Source organism: Colias eurytheme, chromosome 11, assembly GCF_061535395.1.
Source record: "Colias eurytheme isolate Ceu_HAF_F1 chromosome 11, ilColEury1 Martin Lab GWU primary, whole genome shotgun sequence".
Lineage (NCBI taxonomy): Eukaryota > Metazoa > Arthropoda > Insecta > Lepidoptera > Pieridae > Colias > Colias eurytheme.
This window is the reverse complement of record NC_142990.1, coordinates 8,045,678-8,071,334: the sequence shown is the minus strand read 5'-3', so window position 1 is coordinate 8,071,334 and position 25,657 is coordinate 8,045,678. Positions and strand designations below refer to the sequence as shown.

The 25,657-nt window shown below is 31.5% G+C and overlaps 1 protein-coding gene across 1 annotated transcript in view; it reads left to right on the top strand.

Annotated features, from left to right (window-relative positions):
- Positions 1–25,657, top strand: part of heph (polypyrimidine tract-binding protein 1 heph) — a 348,701-nt gene that overhangs the window by 162,545 nt on the left and 160,499 nt on the right. The gene's annotated exons all lie outside the window — the stretch shown is intronic.

Below are 25,657 nucleotides of genomic sequence, written 5' to 3'. Positions count from 1 at the left end.
TATTTTTTACCTTACTTATGAAAACTAACGATATATTTATATTATCATAGCAATTTACGTTATATAATATTAAAACGGTTACAGTCAAACAAACAATTTTAATACATTATTCAAAAACATAATATAATAATATAAAATTGTTATTCTAAAGAGTTTATAAACACAAAATGTTCACTGCTTTATTAAATATACATAGATATTCATTTAATATTGCATTGACCGTGTGCGTGTTCATTTTAACTTGTTTGCAAATACTCGATCTAATTGCTCTAAAATTTTATTATGAAACAATTTCATTGGCTAAAACAAATCTTTTTAGGTATGCATATAATTAATTATGTATAAGTTTTAAAATGTGATGTTATATGTTTAACTGTTAAACTTTAATATAATTAAGTTTGTATAATCCAAAGAATTGAATAAGAAATAACTTAGCGATATTTATGGATTTCTTTCTTTTTACTTTGCTAATTTCCTTAAAATAAATATCTTTATATTATCATCTTATTCCAATCATAGCAGAATCCTTCCTTGATAAACCCAGTCAGGTATCTATATTTTACACGTTGTACAGTTAAATTTCCATCAAAAACAAGCACTCCAAGTCGACTCCAATTCCGTTAACATTAAAAACTCGGAAACCGATCAGAGATGTTTGCGTAATGCGGTACAAATTATCCGATACCGAACTTAACTTCTTTAAAGGAATTTCCGATCAAACGCCGGTGTAAACTAATTTCGCCGTGCAAACTCGAAACTGAGCTAAAAAAAGGAATGTTTCCACACAGGAGCCTGCTAAACAGGTTACCTATTACACTGTCGATTTAACCAAGAGGTACCCAAAGGCCCGGCGTTGTGCTAAGTGCAGTCATTGAGAAGATCGGTATCCTTTCCATTCTAAAACCTAATTACTCGCTTTGACGAGAACATGGTTCGGTTTTAAACGGGCTCTACATTATCTTTACTTGAATGTGTGTAAGTTTTTTTTTTGCGTTAAAAAATTGTGTGCCCCTATTATAAGAGTATAATTTTGCTGACTATGAATAAAATTAAAATCATTATTAGTACATTGATTTAAAGTGTATAACGTATATCTGGCCTATTTCACGATAATTAAACGCGTGAAAGGCAAGAAAATAATAGAATAAAAGCTGTCTACAAATAATAATTAATGTTCACTTAAAAAATCAAGTCAACATTCAGTGTGTAACTAAACAACATCTATACATGTATAGTTATATTAATAATGACTTCGTCGTTTATAATTAATGAGCCAATAATGTATTATCATCTGCGTATTATAGTATTACTCGGTATTCGATACCATACACCTGGCTAGGGCATACGGAGCTTTAGCACGCAGGCATCTTTTTGTAAACAATGAATTATGACCCTTTAGCCCTTAGACTTATGAAAGGACTGGGGATAAATTATGTGGAGCACTTTATATAATATGTAGCGTGCCAATTTATTTATTACAATAGATTTTAATTATAATCTGAGGTTTTCTATGAAAGCTTAAAAACCAAGCTATATATTGTCGTCAATATGCACACGTGATAATAAAATTAAAAAGAGGTATTCATTTGTATACTGTAATATAATAGTACATTTAATAACGGAACAAAATATCTACAGAAATAGTTTCAATCGCAAAGGCAAAGCTTTCAATTTTATTAAGTAGAAAAAAATATTTTTTTATGAATTAAAAACGGAGGTATACCTACTTATAAGTAGTAAACTACATAAAACAATGTACATTGCATAATTTATCTCAATACCCATATTTATCTCATAAATTGTACAATGATTAACCGTATCTTAATACAAAATCTACAATAAGTATAGATACAAAATACATACATGATTACATTCAGTTGGTTCCTACAAATCTCTACGATGTGAATGGACTGTAGGTATATGAGATTCAGATATTATCGAAAATTAAATTTCCGTGAAAGCATCTACTGATATCTCTCCATACTGCAACTGAATTGCATTCTCTGAAATGCCAATCATCTTCAACCCAAACCTCTTTAACTTATGAATATGTTAAACCTTTCCATTTTTCAGGGCCCGCTATTATCCTGAACCACGTGCGAAGACAGTAAAATAAACATATAAGAGCATAAATAAAAGTGCCCAAAATATCGCTCCGAATAAATAAGGATTTGGCAACTGCCTCCTTGTCGCTGACCCTCGAATTTCGTGAAATGGTCAAGGTAATGCCAAATATGTATGAATTATTCACTGTTCCTAAAACTCGTCATGCTAACCCTTCTCTGTGTGGGCTTTCACTTTGTAAATAGATTCTCTAAAACACCTATCCTCTGAACGTCGAAATCAATTAAATTTTGTTTTAATGTACATTTCGCTTCGCACTTAATGGCACTATTAAAAATCAACATCTTCGCTTAAATATAATGATATTGTAACCTAAACCCTCTTGGGTTCCAACCTCTATAGGGGACCCAGGCCGCTTATGAAGAAGGCTTAAGTCACTGAAGTGGGAATAAATTAAGCTGATAATAATTATGAAAATACTATTGTAGGTGTGAGTTGACCAATCTTCTTCACTAATTGAGCTCCTTATTGGAACACGTACAACAGTATTACCGAAAATCTTCGTTATTATACCATGTATGTGAGTTAGATAAACCTATAGTGCATTATTGCGCTTCATAATCCATTACTTGACCTATTTATCATGTCCTATAATTCTAAACACTGCGTGAGTGTTTAATTCCTTTGTTATTCCATGGGCAGCGTGTATTTCTGTTCATTTGTTTATCTTTTGAATAAAAAATATAAATTTGCTAATAAATCCCGTGGAACAGAAATATTAACTGAAAAAGCTAATCCGATTAACGGTTGCATTTGTAAATATTTGAACAGGTATTTTGAATGTAAATCAGAGAGCTTATATTAAAATAATCCTATATTTTGAAGCTTTTTATTGTGTGTCTGTGTTGCTTATAAATCATAACTATACATCATTGTTTAATAATATCATGTATAATTTTTCGTTCATACACGTAACTTTGGTGACTGGTTTTGGATGGTAGAAAAATATTTTTTTCTTCGTGTGTATTTTTATATAAGTCTGAAAAACAGCGTTCATCATCAATTAAATTACAATAAAATATAACATACTATACCAGTAGAAAATTTTAGGAAATTGCAAAAAATGAAATGTCATGGATATTTTCATAAATATCTCGTATATCGAGCAAGAATAAAGAAATCAAAATAAACAAAAAACCAATAGCTCACTGTTGGTTATATGTCAAAGCAAGCATAGAGCAGCACATATCCCATAAAGGTGGAATTTTTGCGATATCACAAATGCACAAATACAAAAAAATAGGACTACCTTTTTCCTCTCTAATGGAGTTATACTGATCCGATTATTCTGCAATTATTTAGCAGAGAGGAAATACAAATTCAATAATGAGCAAATACGCATAATAAATGTTTTATCTAGATAATGGGTGCAAGTAAGTATATATAATTTATTGGTTTCCAGTTGTAACGAAACAAAATAATGAATCTTAACGTCCACGCCTTCATATTTATTTTTTCTTACTATACAGCGCTTCAATACCTACAAGTAGCAACAATATACAAGTCTTAAAATACCAATTACTAGAAATTCGCAACAAAAAATAATTTTAAAAACGTAGCACATAAATCAATCAATTGAATATCCTATAAATAATTTCCGAAGAAAACCCGTGAAAAGCTTACACAGTGAGAAACTAGATTCATAAATACGTTATTTGCCATATCTCGCGAACAAACAGATCATTCCTCCCCTCCCCCTTCCAACGTCTTGAATTCTTCCACCTCGTATCACTTTCCGCAAACGCGTTCTTTATCCAATTATCCGAAGATAAATCTCACCTGTGACTGCAGAGGAAATAGCGCAGGAAAACGTTGTATTCGGGTAAAATTATACGTACGTTCCAACTTTTTTTGTTTGACTTATTCAATTCGCTCTGTTCACTCGTTTATATATTTATCAAAGGCTTTGAAGTCGACTATTGTACGGCTATTTTTGATACTTTCTGAAACGTTTGGTTCGTAGGTGTCGCACGCATTGGAAGCCACAATACGCGTGAGCACGAAAATGATTTTCAGTCAAGCGAATCGATTAAATTTCATATGCTTCCGCGATTCAGTAAATTAGATCGGCACTCGAAACGGTCAGAAGTCGACACCGGGCCCTTCAGCCTGATATAACGCTACCCCTCTTAGCAATCACGACGAAATTTAAAAATCGGCCAAGACAGCCCCTGCTCTGCGCCCTGGGTTCTTAATAATTTATAATTTATGTAGTGCTTCGTTTTGCCTGGAAATTTTCATCATTTATCCACTTAGCGTTAGTTACAAAGAATCTGTAAAGCAGCTTATTATTTATTCTGCGGTAAGATATAAAGGAGATCTAAATGCGGAGGAGTAAAGTAAATTATGACTAAATAAATAATTCGCAGAAGTTTTGTTAACCTAGTTCTATTAATATAATAATTAGAAACATGTTGAATGATACGAAGAAATTATTTAATTTTTTCATCCATATATTTTTATAGATATATTTAACGACAAATTATATTTGAACAAAAAGTCTTAAGGTATATATATATAACCTTTAAGCCTGTATTTAGAAACGGTTTGTTTTATCCCTTGAACTAGAACGTACCTGGAATTCTTACAACAAAGATGCAACGAAAATAATTTGCCCCACGGAATTCCAAATACGTGAAGGAGATTATTCCCTTTCTACCGGATCGGAAGCAGATCCTATTTCCTCCGACAACATCAAAGTAGATAGCAATCAATTTTTTATTCGAATCAGCAATATTTTGTACGTCATCGACTAGCTTGGCCAGTTTACTTAACACAGATTAAGGAGATTCCGATTACACTCCGATCTCGGTAATACATTTTCTTATAAGTGCTATTTCCAAGATAGTTTAAAGAAATTAAAGACTTTGTAGCGAAGGATTATTGGTAAGAAATTCTTCGTATTTAGTTGTATTATACGTGCGAAAGTTAGGTATGTTTGTCTGACATGGTGACTGAAACTACAACATTGATTTGTTTGACATTTAAAATGAAAATAGTTGAAGACCCAAGACAGAAAATTACAAGTTTTGCTTAAGCTTTCGTCCGTGCTTTTGTTCGCTGTTTAAACCGCGTACAGCTAGATAATAATTTAACTTAAATCCGTATGAACTCAAAAATAAAATAATACTTAAATAAGTATGCTAACAATCATAATTTTAAACTGCTAGCCAATCAAAATTAATCTGGCATTCATTAATTGTAATCTTACTTCTACGAGAACCTTAAGCATAATGAGGTTTAAACTTTACATTATGAATAATAATTTTGAATTAAGTATAAATAGAAATATAATAGAGGGTTGATTGAAAGTAGAAGTAAGATTTTGCGTTGCGGATCAGCCCCCCTAGTCAAGTGGCTTTCTGTTAGCGTAGCGTTCAATAGAATAGACTACGAATGTATGAGATTGACGTACGCTGTAGATACGTTTATCTACAGCCTACGTCAATCTCATACAGGGGGGGGCAGGGGACGGCACAGGCTTCTTTTACGTTAGGATAAAAATTCAACTTATCCAACGCAATTTACAAACTCTAAATATTATTTATGTATAATTTCAAAGGGGTTACAGTTTTTTTTTTTCAGATAGACTCTTTCATACCTCAGACATAAATCAAAAATTATTTGCCAACATCAACGCACCCACAGCATACGATTTCAATTTATGATGCACCAGTTATAACAAATAAGGTTCAATAAAGGATATGCAACCCGCATAAAAGATACACAGATAAAAAATTTCGTTAACATTTCATAGCAACCTGTTATTTTTTATAAAAGAGTTTTGAATGCAAATTAAAACTGCAAGATAATCCATAAATAAAAATGTATAACAATTTTAACAATACGTAGTTTTTGCATGATCATCGTGGTTGCCCAAATTTGTTATAACGTATTGTATTAAGCATCATCGAGCGAGCATTTTAATTCGCTTTCGATAAATGCAATTGTTTTCCGAGACCGCTATTTTTATAGGATTAAGATTTGTATATTCTGTGGGAAACATCAACAACATGCCAATAACAGTACGAATTTTGGCGATATTCGAATGTCTGCAATATTGGCTAACTTGTTTTTAAAAAACGACTTCATTAAATTGTGCAACTATTTTGTTCCGACGTAAGCTTTGCCTTTAAAACGAAATAAGTTTTTCAAATTCTGTTAAAAATATTGCAAAAATAATGACTTAAAATTTAGTTTCAAATTTGTAATAAAATATTATGACAAAGTGGTATTGTCGACTAGTCTCTCTTAAATAGAGGCAATTAATTTCTTTCTGAATCGCTCCAAAATAACTGAGCTGTAAAATTATTAATGTTTATGTATTCCGCCGGTACACCTGTGGCTACTGGAATGTCTACGGTTTGCGGCGTAACTTTAAAATGAACTGTTTCACTTCCCCTATTGTTCCCAAAACTCAATTTTATTAGATGTTTGCTCTAAACTTTGAAGCGTGTGAACACAAATTGTGGTCAAAATGGGAATAAAATATGGTTTTATAGTTTTGTATGTTATTTTGTATTGAAAACTAGCTGTGCTCCGCGGTTTTACCCGCAGTGCTCTGCTCCTGTTGGTCTTAGTGAGATGATATATAGCCTAACTAGCCTTCCCCGATAAATGGGCTATCTACGACCGAAATAATTTTTCAAATCGAACCAAGTAGTTCCCGAGATTAGCGCGTTCAAACAAACAAACAAACTCTTCAGCTTTATAATATTAGTATAGATGAGAATGTTATCTTCAAGATCGAGAAATCCTTCAAAGAACTTGTTATATTGTGTGTAAAAATTGTGAAAACGTCCTTACTGTATATTTATGATGTAATAAGTAGGACTTACTGTAAGTTGTTTAAAGGTCGTAGTGTACTTTACTGAGCTTCTAAAGTTGCATTGTATACGTAGTTATAAACTATCTAAGTCGAGTATTTACTCCCGTTTATAAAACTCAATCGAAATCTTTTAAACAAAGAAGCAATTTATATGACAAAAAGAATTACTAAACAATCTCACACCCCTATTTGAATTTAACCACTTTAGGGGAGTTCAAATTATCACCCCTAGGGTACGTAAGGAGTCTCTAAATTTCAAACTTGCTAACACAGGCTTATAAAATATACATTTTTTATCGATAGATCCCGTTTATATAATTATTATATATAAGAGATATTAGGTATATTATTTATTCCATTATTAGAAAATGAAAACATGAAAACGAATTCTGAAACTTAGAATATAAAATAAAAAAGTCCAGCTTATACGGGATAAAGCATTTAAATGTAATAAACTTATAATATTATAAAACTACCTATAGATATTACTTAGCTTTTCCAACCTCTCTAATGGTTCTATGTCTATAAATTATGAATATATCTTATTGATTAAAGTTGACCAATAATAAGACACGCCTTTAATTTACCGATCACAATTACTATAAAAACTTAATTTTCCACGCTTGATTTAATTTTTTAATTATAAAAATAAAGATTGCAAGCCGACCAACGCTTGTTCAAGCCCAAATGAAAACAAATAAATTAAGTTAACTTTTAACGATGCAAATTTTCCAATTTCATTAAAAATCAGTGTTCTCTTGGAGATCAAAGGCTTTCGATTTGCATAATCAACAGGTTCGTATGACTTATTTATATCTCGCCTACTTATAGTGGAGTGTTAAATTAATTTTCAGTTTTTTTGAATATATTAAGGGATATTTTCCTAACGGCATGTGCAATTAAGCTTTATTGAATACAATGGAATTGATTTTACTTTACCTGTTTTTATATTGACGTTGTGATAAATTAGATGATTTTATGTAGATAACAGTGTAAGTCTATCATGACTTTCGATGGTATTTTAAATGAAAAGTAGAGCCTATGATATAGTAGAGCAATATCTATGTAGCAATACGTAGTAGTTTGGTTCTATCTCTACGTTTGGATAATATTTAAACATTAAATTCCATACACTACACTGAATCATTTTCAGTTGTATATAGCCGCCACATAGCCAGATATCACACGGCCTATTGGTGGAAAAAATAGGGTACGTACGTACATTTACAATGATCAATATGCAAGTTCAAATCGAACCTATCAATATAATAACGAACCAAACATTATCATTACAAGGCCCAATAGCTTCTAGCAGTCCCTCGGCGCGAAGTTAGTTATCACGCAAGCGCCAGGTCTCGGCTCACTAAGTGATGTATGACCACGGAGGATGCGCCGGAGCGTGGCGACGCCCGACCTGCAGGATTTTAGTAAACCAACCTTGTAATTTAATGAGCTTGCGATTTCTTTGAGATCATTTGGAGTGTTATGTAGTATGTGGATGAATGGAATGCTATTTTAGAGGTTCTGTGGCGGCTATGCAATGCGTATTATGTAGGTATTATGTTTGTATTACATTTGTAACTTAATATGATTAATTTCAGTACGTTTTTCTTCTGATTGTGCACAAATTGTGTAATAATGTATTTTTTTTATATATCCTATCACTTAAAAAAATAACTTTAATAATTTGGTAGATCAAAAACTACAACTGGTTGATATTTTTGACTTTTGTTGTGACTAATTAAATACATTATTTCACTTCAACATTGTAATGCTAAAAAGGAACTTTTATTCCAAACAATCAAATGTAATGAATTAATTCCCGGATATAACACTTTAACTCGATAAATTAACTCCATAACATCGGAACGACAATAATAGTTAGCCCTTTAGCGTTTGAGAAATAAGCAAGTTTAATCAAGACGTTTGATAAATTAATTAAAATTGATAATCTCAACGTAAAATTGAATTACGGCTTCAGAGTATTCCAAAATTAGTTTGACCTAGACAATGGTGGCACAGTGAGACGATTGTTCAAATATTTGTGCGTTTAGACAGGGTAAGTCAAAGATACTGCCCGCTATTGTTTCATTGAAATTGCTTGCCTGTCGCTGTCTATTGCGGAATCTTTATTATTTTCAATTCTAATATCCGTAAAATTTAATTATTTCAGATAAAGTTGTAAGTTACGTGGTTCGTTGAAATTTAAAAACTCTACTTATATTGAAAAACTAACAACGTGTGTAACATATGAATTTAAAATAGATCATTAAGAGAAGCTCATTAACTTATTTATGATAAATTAACAAAATATTGTATCAAAATCGAAATTTGTGCATTGCATTAAATCTAATTACACCAATCAAAGCGGCAATCAAAGCGCTAATAATAAATAATCAATGAATCAAAGAGTGGTTAATTTTGATAAAACTAGTCGTTGATCAATTTGCATAAATTCAGCCGTTTACCGCGACCCGTGTCGAAGCACCCGCATTATATGGCACAAGTTTCGTTGATTTAAGATAGCTATATCAGTTTCAAGCTTTCATTAGATGCGACAAAGCCAGCCGGTATTACATCAACATCTGCTGGTTTTATCGTGAAAGGGGTGCATCTTGCTTCCACTATGATTTGATACGATTTTCTTGAGGTGGGTGGAGGTGAACCGTCCAGTGATTGGCATGAATAATTGTCGTGACCTGAGATTGTAACTCTATTGTTCGATTTAATGCTTGATTTATGTTTCTAACGTTGTATTTAAGAAGGTTATACTAATATTGATAAAACATAAATAAATTTAATTTTTGTTTCAGGTAAGCACGTGCTATTCTAGCTACATAATGTAATGTAAGTTTTAGTGTGTAATACTTGTTATATAAGTTGTAAAGAATCCATTTTTATATTTTTTATATAACACGAAGAAATTACATGAACTTTGCCATACAAAGCTTCAATTTTTGTTCGATTCCTGCAACCGTTCCGCTTCGATACAGGCCATATAAATACTAATAGGTCATCATTTGCCGTTTCAGTTGGAATCAATTAACAAACTATAGCCATATTCATTTACAGGCGAGGCTGGCCTCGCACTGAACGCCATTCCAATAGAAATTACTATCTCATGCACATTAAACATTATTATTCTATTCTGTTTATTCCGCACTATTCAATTAATAATTGACTGATATTAATTTCCGCTTAATCAGGTTTTTAGAAAACTAATTTGCCTAGCAAATTTGTTTTGGCAGACGATATAATTTGTAACCACATATCTGACTGAATTTAAATGAACTAAATATGGCAGAGCATTGAATGTTTACTGTAATATTATAGTCACTTTATACGACCCATACTTCTTGCGTAGCAACACAAAGGTACATAATGTATAAGAAAAGAAAAACGAATGTAATGTATCTTACATTGGACCGATGACTCAGCAGTTGTAGCTATGAATTGTCAGATGGATAGGAAATCCGGGACTGTCCCAGAACTTTCGATTGACCCATTTTATTTATTAGATTAAAAAGATGAAAAAAAAGCGTATGTTAGTTTCCCTGACAAAAAGAAACGTGAAATATTTCACCTGTTTTGTTTTTTAAATAAGTTTGCAAAACTCTACTACTTAACTAGAAATACAAGTCAGTAGCAAGTCACTTGGGATCTTAGTACTAGTTCTTAACATACATACCAATTGGTAAAAAAATATATTATATTTAAAGTACAATGTTTAACTTACTTTTCCACTGTGAACTGTAAAGTATATCTTTGTGAGGCACCAGCGTGTCCCACACTAAGGTCCTCTCTCACTTCGCCCGGTCTCAGCATTACGTAGCAATCCCAGAAAATACTGTAATGAGTTCTAGAAATCACAACAGCATTTTCCAGGATTAAAATCTCGGTTTTGGTGAAAACTGTGCTTAAAATAATACTAACATTTTGTTCATTATATTTCTCAGACCTTCCAAAATTGTGACCGTTCTTGCGAAATCCTACACCATACGTTGAATTATTGTTGTGAACCCGAACTCCATTTGATATATTATCTGTATTGATATTAATCTTTTAGTACGACGAATTCTTGTGTAACTCAACTTTATAATAATCTTCGAAAGTGGTATTCAATATAAATCTGTAGGTCACTGCTGTAAATTCTTTTTAAAAACTTTTAATAATTAATAATTTGTTACCTTACATTAATTCACAAAGATTATTATCAATGATTAGATAACTATACACTGATTATAACAAAAAAAAATACGCATACCATACAAGTTACAAAAATTATTAGTTTATCAATTTAAAGTGCCGAAATAAATAGAGTGGACTTAGCGAGTCTAAACCCAAGTGACTAGCATTGTAGGAAAGAGAAAATGTTCGCAGCCGGAATTGAATTTCGCTTTGATACAAGCAACTCTTTGTTACAGAAAACAAAGTAGGTGCTCGTAAATAAGCTAAAATTTTAGTTTCCACTCACAGGTTAGGCACTTAGTTAATCGATTCGATAATTTATTGCTTTTCGTTCGAATTATACGTTTGTATTCACTACGATTTTGTGTGTTTTTATGAAGTCCCATGTCCCCTAGTGGGGTAAGGGGCAGATGCATAATACATCTGTTTCACTGATCGATTTTCTTAAGGGACAAGTAGGTGATCAGCCTTCTGTGTCCTGCCAGATCGAGACATTTTTTTTTCTTCGTCTCCACCGGGAATCGAACCCAGGACCCCTCGGCTTAACGCTCACGCGTCAACCACTGTACCATAAGGAGACGGAACTTTCAACTGTATTACCTACATTCATTTATTTTAGTGATCAAATAACGACATTATCTTCATAAGATGTCATGTAAAATCAATGCTACAAATGGAATAAACTCAGACCCTCATTACATTGAATATGAATTATATTCTGATTTCCCATTTAATAAATAATTATATCTTCGAAACTTCATAACGTTTTAAGCTCTTAAGTAAAGGGCGCAGAAGGTTGTTATATAAACAAAATGCAAATTATTTCAGTACCACTCTTACCTAATTAATACATTTTATCTAACAAGGCTAACGTAAACAAATTATTAAATATGATCAAAGGACTAATACCGGGAAATTTGTAAGATTAAAAGGACGGTAGGATGTAAATTAATACTAAAAACCAATTATTATTATCAAACAACTTTCCATGCAAAATTAAGACGGTATAAAGTTATATTTCGTATTCAAAATGAATGAATATTTTAGGTTTCAATGAACTGAAAAAATTGCTTTTTTTTAACATTCTTACATTGAATACAGCTCTACCATCCACGTTGTATTGTAACGTATTACTTAATATTGATTATAATCAATTAATTATTAAAAAATAAAAATCAATACAAATGTAAATTACACCTACACCAAAACTAGCAAGAACAGAAAGTAGAAACAACCAGACCAAACAACCAACCAGAAACTAGAAACAATGATCTTAAATAACTTCCTTTTAAAATGTATGGACTCGCTGATTGTTGTTACTTCGGGCGCAAAAGGCAGATAAAGTACATAGTTTTATAGGGAGGAATCCATTAATTAAACAGGTAAATTTTCTAGTTACAAGTAACAAAACAGGGGATGTCTCAATCCAATTTACGCCATAATTATGATGACATCGGAGAAGGATTTAATTAAAGACCTTTTGAAGACCTCCAAGGTAATTGATGTTCAATGACTCTTTGTAGTCCGAGATCGAAGTGTTTTTACTTAGTGATTAAGTTATACGATCTTTATTACAATGTCGATTTCTCGCCGAGCGAGAGTTTTGGCTATTTACGATATCATGTTCCAATAGAACATCTGAATATGAGACATTCTACGAATGACGCTAAAATATCCTTCACAAAGGTCCTCAGAAATATGAATACAAAGCATTTCTATTTCAGTATCATAGACTTTAATTAAGCAAATGGAAGTAGACTTCATAGATGTTTTAACGTCCCCGGCAAGTTGACAGTGCTGTAAGGGAAAGTCCAATTTAATATAAGCTTAATTAATAGCTGCACAGAGAAGAATAAGCAGAACCACGTCTACTTTAAATTGAACAAAACGATTTTAATATGCCGTATAAAATCCTTTGGTAAGTACCTCCGGGCAGTCACATAGCTGCAAACATCAAACATTTCCTTTCTTGGACCCTGGAGAACACAAAGACGATGCGCGTTTGAAAGTTAATTAAATCTAAATAAATATGTAGACAAACGAATCTAGCCTTTGTCTTCCGTACTGTATCTACTGTAATCCCTTGACATAATATTCAGAGATCTCCTTTTGTGTCGTGATTAATTCTTCACGAAAATAATTTAAGTATTATATCATGCTCATGTAAGATAAAAGAAAATATGATCTAGTACTTGTTGGAAGGATAATAATTAATATTTAATCTCTAGGGAACCTAGGACATTAGATTAGAACATAGATCTGCGTCTAGTAACACTATAATAATAATTCCTTTCAAAAATATTCTCATCACATTTTAATGTTCCAGGCAAGTATTGCATTGTACTAGTAGAAATGTGTATAATCTTCCCGAACATTAGGCAAGTACCGCAGCATTTTCCGCAAATACGATTTGGAATGAAGTGGAAAAGTCAGTTATTTCTAAGCCTATTATCTAGCGAAATCGGATACAACTCCTTTAATACTTAACAATATCTACTCAGAAAGCAACGCTGTGTACATAAATGCTGAAACAATTGATTTGTGAAACTATTAAAACGGAGAATAAAGCGCACTTGCAGCGGATAAGTGCTTAAAGCGTTAATGTTTCAGTGAACTAATTCAATATAATAAACGCTGCTAGTACCTTCGTGCATGTTTATAGCTTTCTTAATCAAACCTCTGTGGTAAAACAATATGGTAGTGTAAAATTAAATTTTTAGGGTAGGATTGTGATTCTTTTCTCTGGTTGTGCTATATCTATGCTAAGGACCTTTTTGTTTCATACGATTTAACTCAAAAACTACACCATTTTTTTATAATTTTTCTAGGTATGGGAAAGTTTAAACAAATTACACAGAGTAGATGTTCTTCAGTCAACCCGGACGAAGCTTAAACATTATAAATAAAATAATACAAATATCATAAAAATCGAGCCGCCCGCGGCAGGTCCAGGAGGTAGGTATAATTATTCTATAATATACTCGGGAATCTCTATATTTCCTAGCAAATAATGAATAAGAGTTATAATAAACAAATGAACGCGATCGCCTATTAAAATAATAATGCCAATTCTCAAGATAATTAACTGTAGTACGGTTGAGACATGGAACTAATTATTTTCAATGTTAAAGACTCAAGTAGGTATACAATTGTTTATTCTAGCTTTCGTTGTTTCCTGGAAATCTGTAGAGAAGCCACCTATACAATTTTACCTGATTAAAATTAAATAGTACTACTTAGTTAAATATAAAATATGTTTTTCTTATTATAATTGAACATAACTGCTTGTAATAAAAACATTTTCTGATTTATTACTATACTAGCTTTCCGCCAGCGGCTTCGCCTGCGTATTCTAAGAAAAACCCGCATAATTCCCGTTCCCACGGGATTTCCAGGATAAAACCTATCATATTTCCTTCCTGAGGTCACAAGCTACATCTTACCAAATTTTCAGTAAATGCTTGCCGTAATTTTAGAGTTTAGCCCGGACATACATGCAGACAAACAGTAAAAAATTCGAAAATCTATATTTTTTGCTTTTATACCTATCGATTTTGGTTTTGACTTTCCTTCGATTTTATTATAAGTATAGATTGATCTAATTATATAAATATATTCTATTTTTACCTGAAATATACTATATTAACGCTTAAAAGCACTTTCTAAAATGAAAGTGAAGAATATCATTAAGAAAAATGCAGAGAATTATTTATCTACAACACAAACAACACATCCTTAACTTTAATAACGACAGGAATAATAATAAAAACGTCAATATAATTGAATTAAAAGCTGATTAAGTTCAAATTTGATTACCAGATCATTCGGTGCACAACAACGGTTCACTTCACTTTGATGGATAGCCATTCATGTGACAAATTTTATCGAGCACTCAGTATTGCCAGTTTAGCTCGAACTAAACGTGAATAATAACAATACGGGTAAACACTATAGTGAAATATGTCGTGTGGCTTTTTGAGCACCGCCTTCACTCAAAATTTAGTGCAATCAATCTAACGGTAAATGAGCAGTTAACTAAACTATATTTTCCTACTAAAATATACTTCTTGTAAACTCTCATAAGTATCTAAGCGCAAACTACCTTCCTTCAAATTGACTTTACTATTGAGCAGTAGCATAGTAACTTTAGTTCTTACAACCCTAAGTAATACATTCAAATAATATTTTTATTGAAATACCTTATCATCATCATCATTTAATTGATTTTAAGACTCATGTCTTAAAATTGACTTAAAGATCATGAATGATCTGCAAGCCATTAAGAAGAGCGTAGTTTTATTATATTTTATACGATTAACAGGAATTGCCACTCCGTGACTCGACCACTAATAAAATAGTCTAGTAAACGTTAAATGGATGCTCATGCGAGATACGTAAATATCTAAAGAGTAAATAAACGTTAAATATTTAATTAAAAACGATTATTCCGGTAGTTTTCCGTTTTATCGCCGTTTCATGGATATAGTAAATAAGTTTATCGAGTTTTGTGTACCGAAAGGGCTGGATGGCTTCCGAGCTTGACCACAGTCAATATCTATAATCAAATTGCAATATAATGTTCGATTTTATTCAATAACGCATTTTATAACAGTGTTATTATTATAATATATACATCTATGAGATATAAGTATTCTTCTATTTCTTTTTCGTTGTATCTTTATACTAGAATAATATTTGATGTTCATTTCGGTTCAAAGAATCGAATTATATTGAAAACAAAAGCATTTGTATTCTGTGATAAAGGACAGTTGAGGAAGGATTCTATTGCGTGATGTCTGTACAAATGACCACCATCCACAAATATTGTTTTACGCCAAAAGCTAGCCTTAGCTACGTCTTATCCAATATTTAATTTATTAGTTTTCTAAAATTAACTCGAATGCTAATAGACCGACACACAGATACAACACATTATATACGTACCCTGTATCAAGCAATACGCCTCATTTGCATCGGAAATCGAGGGTTAAAGGGCAGCTAAAAGCCGCGTCACATGGTAAAGAATCTGGAGTTAATTCCAAAAAACGTTTTAATAAGATTTACTTGTTCGGATCCACTTGATATATGATATAATTCGCATTGAATCTGTGCCCGTTTATCTGTGTAAGGAGGCGTGAGCGTAATTCGCTGAACCTCACAATTGACGATCTCCTATTGGTGTTCTCCCTAATTTAACTTAATAAGACGTATTGGTGAAGTCAACCACCCATGAATGGAGAAAACGAAACGCGTCATAGGATTATTGTATATTTCAATGGAATTTTCAAGAAGGTTCTAGAATGTTTCTGTCATTAGTTCATGGTTGTTTCTTCGTACTTATCGATATTTAGTTTCAGAAAGACTACATTATATGGCATTCAATTTAATTATTTCTTCGTAAATTTTTCATTTAGACAAACAAATAAATTGAAGCATCTGCAAAGATGACGAACAATATCGACAAACAAAGATACATTCAATAAATTACAGTAAACATTTGAAATTTTAATTGACCCACATTAGCTGTATGTATCTTTACTTGTCTACCAAGAACGTGCAAGTATAAGTAGCTCCATCATATAAGGTCTTCCAGGAAATTGCAAAGTTCGATGGCACTTGAAATCTCTGTGATTATATATAATACAAATAAGTAGCTTTAAAGGAAATGCTCTATAAAGAAACCTTCAAATACCAGTCAAATACATTTTTTTGCATTTTTGCCGCGAATAACCCTCGCAGCCAATTTTGCATAATAAGTTAATCTAACATGGCGAGCACAAATCTAATTGGATTTCATGTTTTGTCTGCTATTTGTGTTCAACAAAAATGAGTAATGGACGAATATTTCACACGACCGATCCGAAATGTTTGTAGCATCTTAATAGAGCTTATTTTGAGTCGAAACGTGTTACAGAAGCCGGTAATTCATAAAAAAAATACATTGAATAGATGCTAAACAATCGATTCCTTATCGATTCGACAATCGATATTTTACCTACCTAGTAAAGTAAAAAAACTAAAGAATTATTGAGTAATAAGTAATTACATTAATATTCTAAAAGCTACGACTAAATTTAATAAATAAAATCAAAATAATCTTCATTGTTTGCATAGGCAGACAATAGGTATTATTTTTCTCTTTTTATTCGAAGTCTATCTAATCTTCATAAAATTTGCTCACTTGATTTTTAATTAAATGTGAACATTTTTTTAAAGATCTAATTATGCTTGTAAATTGATAACGTAAATTTTAATAAAATCAAGAGTTTCATGAAAAATTTTGTTATTAAAAAATATTGAAATATTAAAAAAAGTAATCGTGTATCGTAAGAATTTTATTTGATTACGTGGTAAATTTTTAATTGTATAAGAAATTGTTAACTTGACAGAGGTTCAAAGTTGAAAACAGTAAAGTTCCTTTTGTTTATATAATGCGGAGATTGCGAAGGTAAGTTTGAACATTGTGGTTTTCATGATCTTATATTAACGAACATAGAAGGTATTAATTAGTGATGCAAGGTGAATAACTGATTCCAAGAAAATCCGGTTGTAGAGCGTTGTTTCGTGTGATGCGAAATCATTATATTTAATACTAGTCTTTACTAGTTTTATAATAAACGATTGGTATTTTTAAATGAAATGTAAGCAAAATAAGAATAATACCTTCAACAAAATATAAATTATCCACTCTAAAATTTTAAAATTTACCGATTAAAATCATACTAAAAATAGTACCATATAACATCAATGACTTTATCGCCGCATTTAGTGAAATACGAACATCCCATTTAACAACATAATGATACGTCTTTAATGTACCTATATCATAATATTTATAAAATCAATTTTTTAATGTTTTCTATTCGGTTACATTATCTTTATAAATAAATGCACATAAACACAAAAAAGTTGTCCAACACCTAAAATCAGTGGCAGTTCGTATTTTTCCCGGTTTGAGTTGCTCAGTCGCATTTATTGGCTCGGAGTAATCCCACCACGTCAGCTTCTGACCTCCCTAATCCCACTCCCTCAAAGCCGTTGAAACATGTTTTCAGATACACTTCTTTGAATTGAGGGTGCTTCGGAATTAATGTGACACTATGCATAGTTTAGTATGTATAGTATAGTTTAGTAAATGTCGTGGAAGTATATTATATCTATATAGGTGTACCAAAAATATTTTAGATAAATGATACCATATTTTTAGAGTATGTGATTCTGGATTAAATAATTAAAATTCTTCATGCAAAGATATGTAAGTATATCGTATTTCCTTATCAATCAATTTATTCACAAGTTACCTTATTTATGAATGTACTTCATTTAACTAGTAAGGAAATTAAATCATCAATTTTGTATATTTTATTTTGGACTATAAAATAGGCAACTAAATAAAATTGTATGACTATTATATATTACTTAAATATATTTTATAACAACATTTACTCATATACTAATTAAAATTGTATTGGAACCTCTGAATGACATTTTCTAAAGCACATTAAGTTCCAATCAAGCAACATTTCCGTATGCACTAGCTATAAATACCTAAGTTGTTCAAAACAAATGAACACACGAACGAAGCAATAGTTGCGATCAATAAGTCTTTTCATTAAATTAATAAAGCCACTTAACCAACTAGTTTGCCAGTCGGGACTTACAATATACTGTATACCCGATACCACTTCGTTGTCCCCGAGATACGTACGAAACTTAAGCGGCTTACATGCTCCTCTAAGTAATATTCGCAATATTACTTACTTGTCGAGCCAATTTCTGTACTGAGTTATTTGAATAATTGATGCGTCTCTCCTGAGCCACGGCAAACGTTTGCTATCCGCAATCAAAGGTCTGACTCTGCCTTCAAAGCGTGGTTTGCTTGCATTTTGATGGGGCGACTACGCCTTTGTTTAATTCGGTGTTCAATCATAAAGGTATAACACGTGCTGTGTACATTTGGCGGAGCGGGACGGGGGAAATGGCGCCGACTATAAACAAGTAACAAAGGATGTATGCGCGTACGGCGTATCTTATGACATATTTTTTACACGCCCAATCTAAAACACCAAATGAGTACACAAGTAAATATATTGTTTGTAAAGAAGTAAAGTTTTTTAAGAATATTAAAATAATATCTTATTTATAAAATTCTCGTGTCACAATGTTAGTCTGCATACTCCTCCGAAACGGGTGGACCGATTCTCATGAAATTTTCTGTGCATATCGGGTAAGTCTGAGAATCGGCCAACATCTATTTTTCATATGTACCACGGGCGAAGCCGGGGCGGACCGCTAGTTATACATAAATGTTTTCTTTATTTATCAGGCAGCTTCGTTATAGCTCATTTTCTTGAATCCGAAATATATTATGTTTTAATTTATGATGTTGCTTCTATATTTCTTTTAATTCTTCTTGTTGCGCAATTCTCATCTTATACGAGCATAAAATTATTTGTTATTGATAGATTGGTGAATTTCGAGTATTACTTGCTGAATCCACCGAAATTTTCCATAGTATATTTTCAAGCCATTAATATTTTGATATTTAAAAAATCGTGAGATATTACGGTAAAATATTTTAACAATATTTCATACAGAACATTTTCATTTAGCTTGCCTTTACATACATAGATAGATATTTGTAAAATGAAATATCATCAAATCAATTATGAAACAACATCCTCCCTTTGAAACTCAAACTATAGTAAATATTAATTAAATCTAGGACTAACAGAATACTATTTTAAAGCGATTCCATTATAACTTTACCATAATATATCTACGCCGATACAAATGGATACTACCAGATACAACCATTTGAAAAATATAATTAAAGAGTCTAGGTAACTACCTTCCTTTCAATGTTCTTAAAAATCGTTTTCTGTATAAGAATTATTAGTATAAGTAATCAAACAACTAGAACAAACACTTCTGTATTAAATATTAAAAATTCATCAAAATACATACTGCTGTATTAGCAAACCAAGGGACGAATTAATACATTTTTATTCATTCTTCTTTCAGAAAATAAATGCGAAAGGACTCTTTACATTGTAAGATGTCTAATTTCGGTTTACGACAACTTTTATTTTAACTTCGTGACGTTTTATTTTTATGTCGAAATTAAACTTTTTGTTCCTCGCCTAATGAACGATTAAATAATATGGCGTTATTACAATTTTGTTTTGTCTCTTAAAATGCTGCGTATATAATTTGATAAACTGACCCTTCAGTTCTCAAAGAAACCTCATAGTTTATAAATAATTAATTATGTAATCCGCATAAACTTGGATCGCATAAATCTGGCCTGAATTGGAACTGTTTTATTAATAACATTACATTTAGATTCTTCTTTTAGAGTACTCATGGCTCGTGTCGTTGAAATAATGTTTTTTGGTCATTAATTTAATTAGCATATCGTACATATTTCGCATCAACTATTATTTTAATGTAGATAGTTTGTCTTCAATTAACCTGTATATTATATTTCACATGAGATGCATTACCGAAATTCAATCCACACGTTAGCATGCAAGCATATTGTTAAATTGGCTTCAATCCGCAACCAATATGCATCCGAGCCAACCGTATTACTTTAGTAACTGACAATAGCGTAATCTGTTACAAACCACCGCAAGGCATATCCTGAGATACCTTATCTTCAAATTAGTGAATAGGATCCCATTGTAGGTACTCTGTAGTCTAATAACAAAGCACATGTAGCGAGGGCTGCGGCTTGTCACGGCTGGCTTGATCGAAACAAGGAGGAGAACAAAGACGTTTTCTTATTCGATTGCCGGCCATGTAAGTGGATCTGACTGAAGTCGCTTGAAAAATCTTTGACAGAATCAAATGGAAGGTGTCAAATAACAAAAGCATCTTCTGCATTAATGACGATAAAACTGGTCAAGTTGTGTTGGTTGGAATAAAAATTTATGAAGTAATTTTGTTACCCCATGAATAATACATTCGTAATTGGTATAAAAATAGCTCGGATTTAAACAAAACAAAGAGGAAAACATGAAAATGTTATATGAAATAAACCTGTAATCGCCAGGAAAATACAACAAAAAGGTATATAATATAACCTTTAGAGCTTTCTATCACATAGATATAATATACCATTTTATTTCAATTGTACATATAGCTACGAAAAGGAAATAAATCCACGGACGAAACACAGTCAGCTTAAATGAAGATTACGCTAAGTAACAAAGTTTGATATAAAGAGTAAATAGTTGTTTCAAGCAGATTTGTGTTTCCATATCATCGTTACATGTACCTTTGGGTGCAGCGCGATTATTCCGCAGTTTAGAACGTTGCCTGCAAACCAAGTTGTGGTCGTTAGTGCGAACATGCCCGGCTTAAGAATATCCAACGTTATGATAAATGGAGATATGCAAACTTTCTATGTTTTATTACTTTGTTCTTGGTTGGTTACGTCGATGTAATGATGCTATTTTATGATACAAAATATACTGATTACTTTCGGCATTCACCAAAATAAATCAATAGCAGTTTAACTTAGTGTAGATACTTACTTCTATTCATTTAAATATGAAATCATTATATATATAATAGGAACAATCAATTTTTAAACATAATAGTTACTACTGCTACTGCATACTGGAACAATTTAAATCTTGGATTTTAATGCTTAAGTTTCACTAGTTCAAAATAATGGACAGTATACTAACACTATATATTACATTTCATTCTGTACTCTAAGAACATTATGTTATCATATAACTGTAGTACCTAATAAACAAAACCTTGATGTACACATACAGTATTCACGGACTAATTCACCTTCAATTTTAACTCAAACAGCAATCACTCCTAAATTTGTTTGTTCCAAAATTGTTCTTCCAATTTCAGGTAAGGTTAGAATATAAACTATCTTGTATTGAATTTAGGGTTTATAAGCTGTTTATAGTTTTACGTTTCGATAAATTATTAAATATTAAATTTAAATTATATCTATTAATAATTAATTCAATACGATCTATATGTAAAAGGTTCAAAATTCAAATGCTAATTATTTTTCGGATTACATATAAAATATTAAAATGAATACATAAGCTTTAATAGTGTTTTAATAAATAATGGAATTTGATAACTCAATCAGGAATAAATTATTTTTCTTTCATTTAATAGCGTAAATATATCTACAATATTCCTTATTGTATCTGTACAATTTTTTACTGTATTTAAATTGTATAATAGAATTTATGCTTACTTTTCAATTATCCGTAAAACGATGTACTCATTAGTAAGTAGTGCTTAGGCATTTTTATTCCTATTTATACATTATAATATTCCATAATAGAAAATATAAAGTTACCTTGTATTATAACTATCCCCTTATTATAAAATTCTTATTAAAATGTTTGTTCATTATTTACTAACGGTGAAGACTTTAGTAGTAAGTATAAAAAACGTGAATGTACTATATATACCTACGTACATCAACGAACCGATAATAATTAATTTTAATGCCAACATAAACAGCTGGAAGCTTTATAATTACATTCATTTACTACCTGACCCGGAACACTTAGGGCTGCAAAAAATAGACAACATATAAACCTACTGAAAACACAAATACAACATCCTAAAAACCGATCACCGTATCAGAGGAAATTGATTACAATATATTGATACGATTTTATATACAATATTGAATAGGAAATAACACACGAACATACAACTGTTATAACCAAATAGAAATATAATATTCACGCCAATCAATTTTCTGTTAGAACGTAATTAGCTATCGGTTATTTGATAGCCAAATTTCGGAGGTTATCTAGCAAATTAACCTGAAACAGAAAACCGGGAAGAGATCAATTCCAATCAGTTCACGAATAATTTACTTTTCATACGTTGTTATAGTGAAGCCGTAGGCAATTTGGGAAATCTTTCTTAGGATTATTCTTTTACTGTGGCTAGTTAAATAGTGTTCGTTAGTGAAATCTAGTTTCAAATTTCAGTAGTTTTAGTAAAAAATTGTTCAAATTCAGCGTTCGCATTGAAGGATGTTTTTGACGATGAAAAAGTTGTTCAGGAGAATAGATGTTTAATGCATCAGCGGGAAAAATATTACAATATAATTATGAACGATTCTGAGATCTAGTGAAATATTTTGCTCGATAATAGGAGTTATGCTTCTTATTACGAAATTAGTATAAAAGTTTTTGGGCAGATACATATCTCTCTATTTCGAATGCAGGCAATCACCCTTTCACCTTATTCAACATGCATAAAGTAATTATTTATAAATTCAAAAAAAAAATTGACAATACAAGGAGCAAATTGTCCTAAAATATTAGCACTACCTGCGCTAAAGCTTCTTTACATCAAACGGCATAACAAAATTCATACATTATGTATAAACGGCTTAATGGAGCTGGCATGAGGTCAAGCCGAGTTGGTATTAAGAGCTTTCGGTAAGGCCAGACGACGAGGGGGAGGGACCAAAGTGAATATTATAATAGGATAATAATAGGTAGCATTCCTTATTTTACAGCTGCTAAATAAACAGTCACGGGTTGCCTTATAGCAAAGGCTTAATGTTCAAACCCGAAACTCACTAGTCAAAGCGAACGCTGCCAGTTAGCAAAAACCATTATAAGCAGATGACTGAATACGAGAAATTGTTGGTTTGTACAAAGGCATTGAAATTAATTGCTCAGAAAATAAAGTATTGAAGTTAAACAATTTCGAGGTAAATTAATATGGAATCTAAGTCGCTTTGTTACTTCAATCTATTATAGTGAACAATATTTAATTGATTGCCGTGAAAGCTTAACGGATTGAAAAATAAAAGAATTACAAAAACGATTGTATTCCCGTAGAGAGCAAAATATAAAAATAAATGTCTAAATCCTGCGCCAACTTTGTTCCAATTGAGTAAGATAAATTGCACTAGTAACAGTGGAATAAATCTGAGATTAATTAAAATACTTTAGCATCTGAATGAATGTAAGATCGCATTTGGGGCGAGGTGCATTAACATAAGTTACGAGGAGCGTGCAGGTAGAAGACATAGAATTAGAATGAACGCCACTAATTGCCTTTTAACAGCTCGTATTGTAGAAAATCCGCAGAGAATCCACCATTTCACCCTTTGGATAGGCAAACGGTTCAGCGTAAGCTATTTTTATACAAACTTTTGTGAGGATCTTCGAACCCTCCATAGAATGCGGACGAAAACAGTGACACGAAAATGTGTTCAGTGATGAATAGGTGTCTTGCCTTTTTGTTCCTCTTCTTAATCCATTTATACGCAGGTTATATTTTAAGGTAACGATTTTACAAACGAATATTCAAACTTATATTTGTGTAGCAATAACATAGATTTATTAAAAAAACTTATCTAACTAAATTTATAACTTATACTTACATTTTCTTTTCATCGTGTAATGTTTTTATTTTTACACAAAAATGTTTTAATAATTCACTCGTTCGTTTATAAAAATGTAACAAACCCTCCCTGAATTCGATACCACTTCGAAGAGGCTTCATTAATAATTTTCTTTATACCGTACGCTATGCATAATCCCATAAGTTTTTCAAAGTACACACGAGACAACTTATAACAATGTCGTCAATTCGCAATACATTTAGGAGTCACAAAGCAAATAAGGTCCCAGTTCTCTGTGAAATAGGGCCGCATGAGGTCCCGGGCCTAAGTAAACCCACTAGGTACTCACAACCACTACAAAGTCAAGAAGAAACCACAGACGGACCTTTGGACAATAATGCCTTGGGCAAATACTCATATTTAATTCGGCTTCTTTAAACTTGCTTGCTAACAAATAGAACTTTGCATATGATATCACGACTGTTTGAAAACAATTTTGAGATACACAAAACAGAATTTGCGATTAAGCTCTTTGAAGGCATTTACTAGATTTATTTTATAGTATCAGCATAATATTAAATTAAAATGATTCTTGTTGGATGTCTGAAAGTAGTTTTAATATTGTAGATAATGGAGAGAGACAATTACATATTTGTATAGCCTACTTATTAACCTTAATTAAATTTTATGAAGTCTTGTTCTTGTTATTTTTTGAAGTAAAACTTCTTTAGGCGCGACTAGGGAGTAACTCAGATTTTTTTTCTGACGGAAGTAACGCTTACTATAGTCTGTGTAGTTTCCGCCATTTAAAAATAATAATTCTGATTGGTTGTAAGTATATGTCATATACTACACGCTTCTTGACTTATACGCCAGCTAGTGGCAAATATCATAATCAATTAGGATTATTTATTTTCAAATTTTCAAACGGATCAATTGTGAATAGCAAAGTGAATGAAAAATTCAACAGTTTTAAAAACATTATTTTAAATTGCAAAATTTTTTGAAAATCTCTAAATATACTTGTTTATTTATTACTTTTAAAATAAGTAAATTAAAAATAAAAATAAACATGTTGCGGATTATAATCAATCTATTTTAAATATTGCTGAAGACAAAGTAGTATCCATAGCAACAGATATGTATATAGG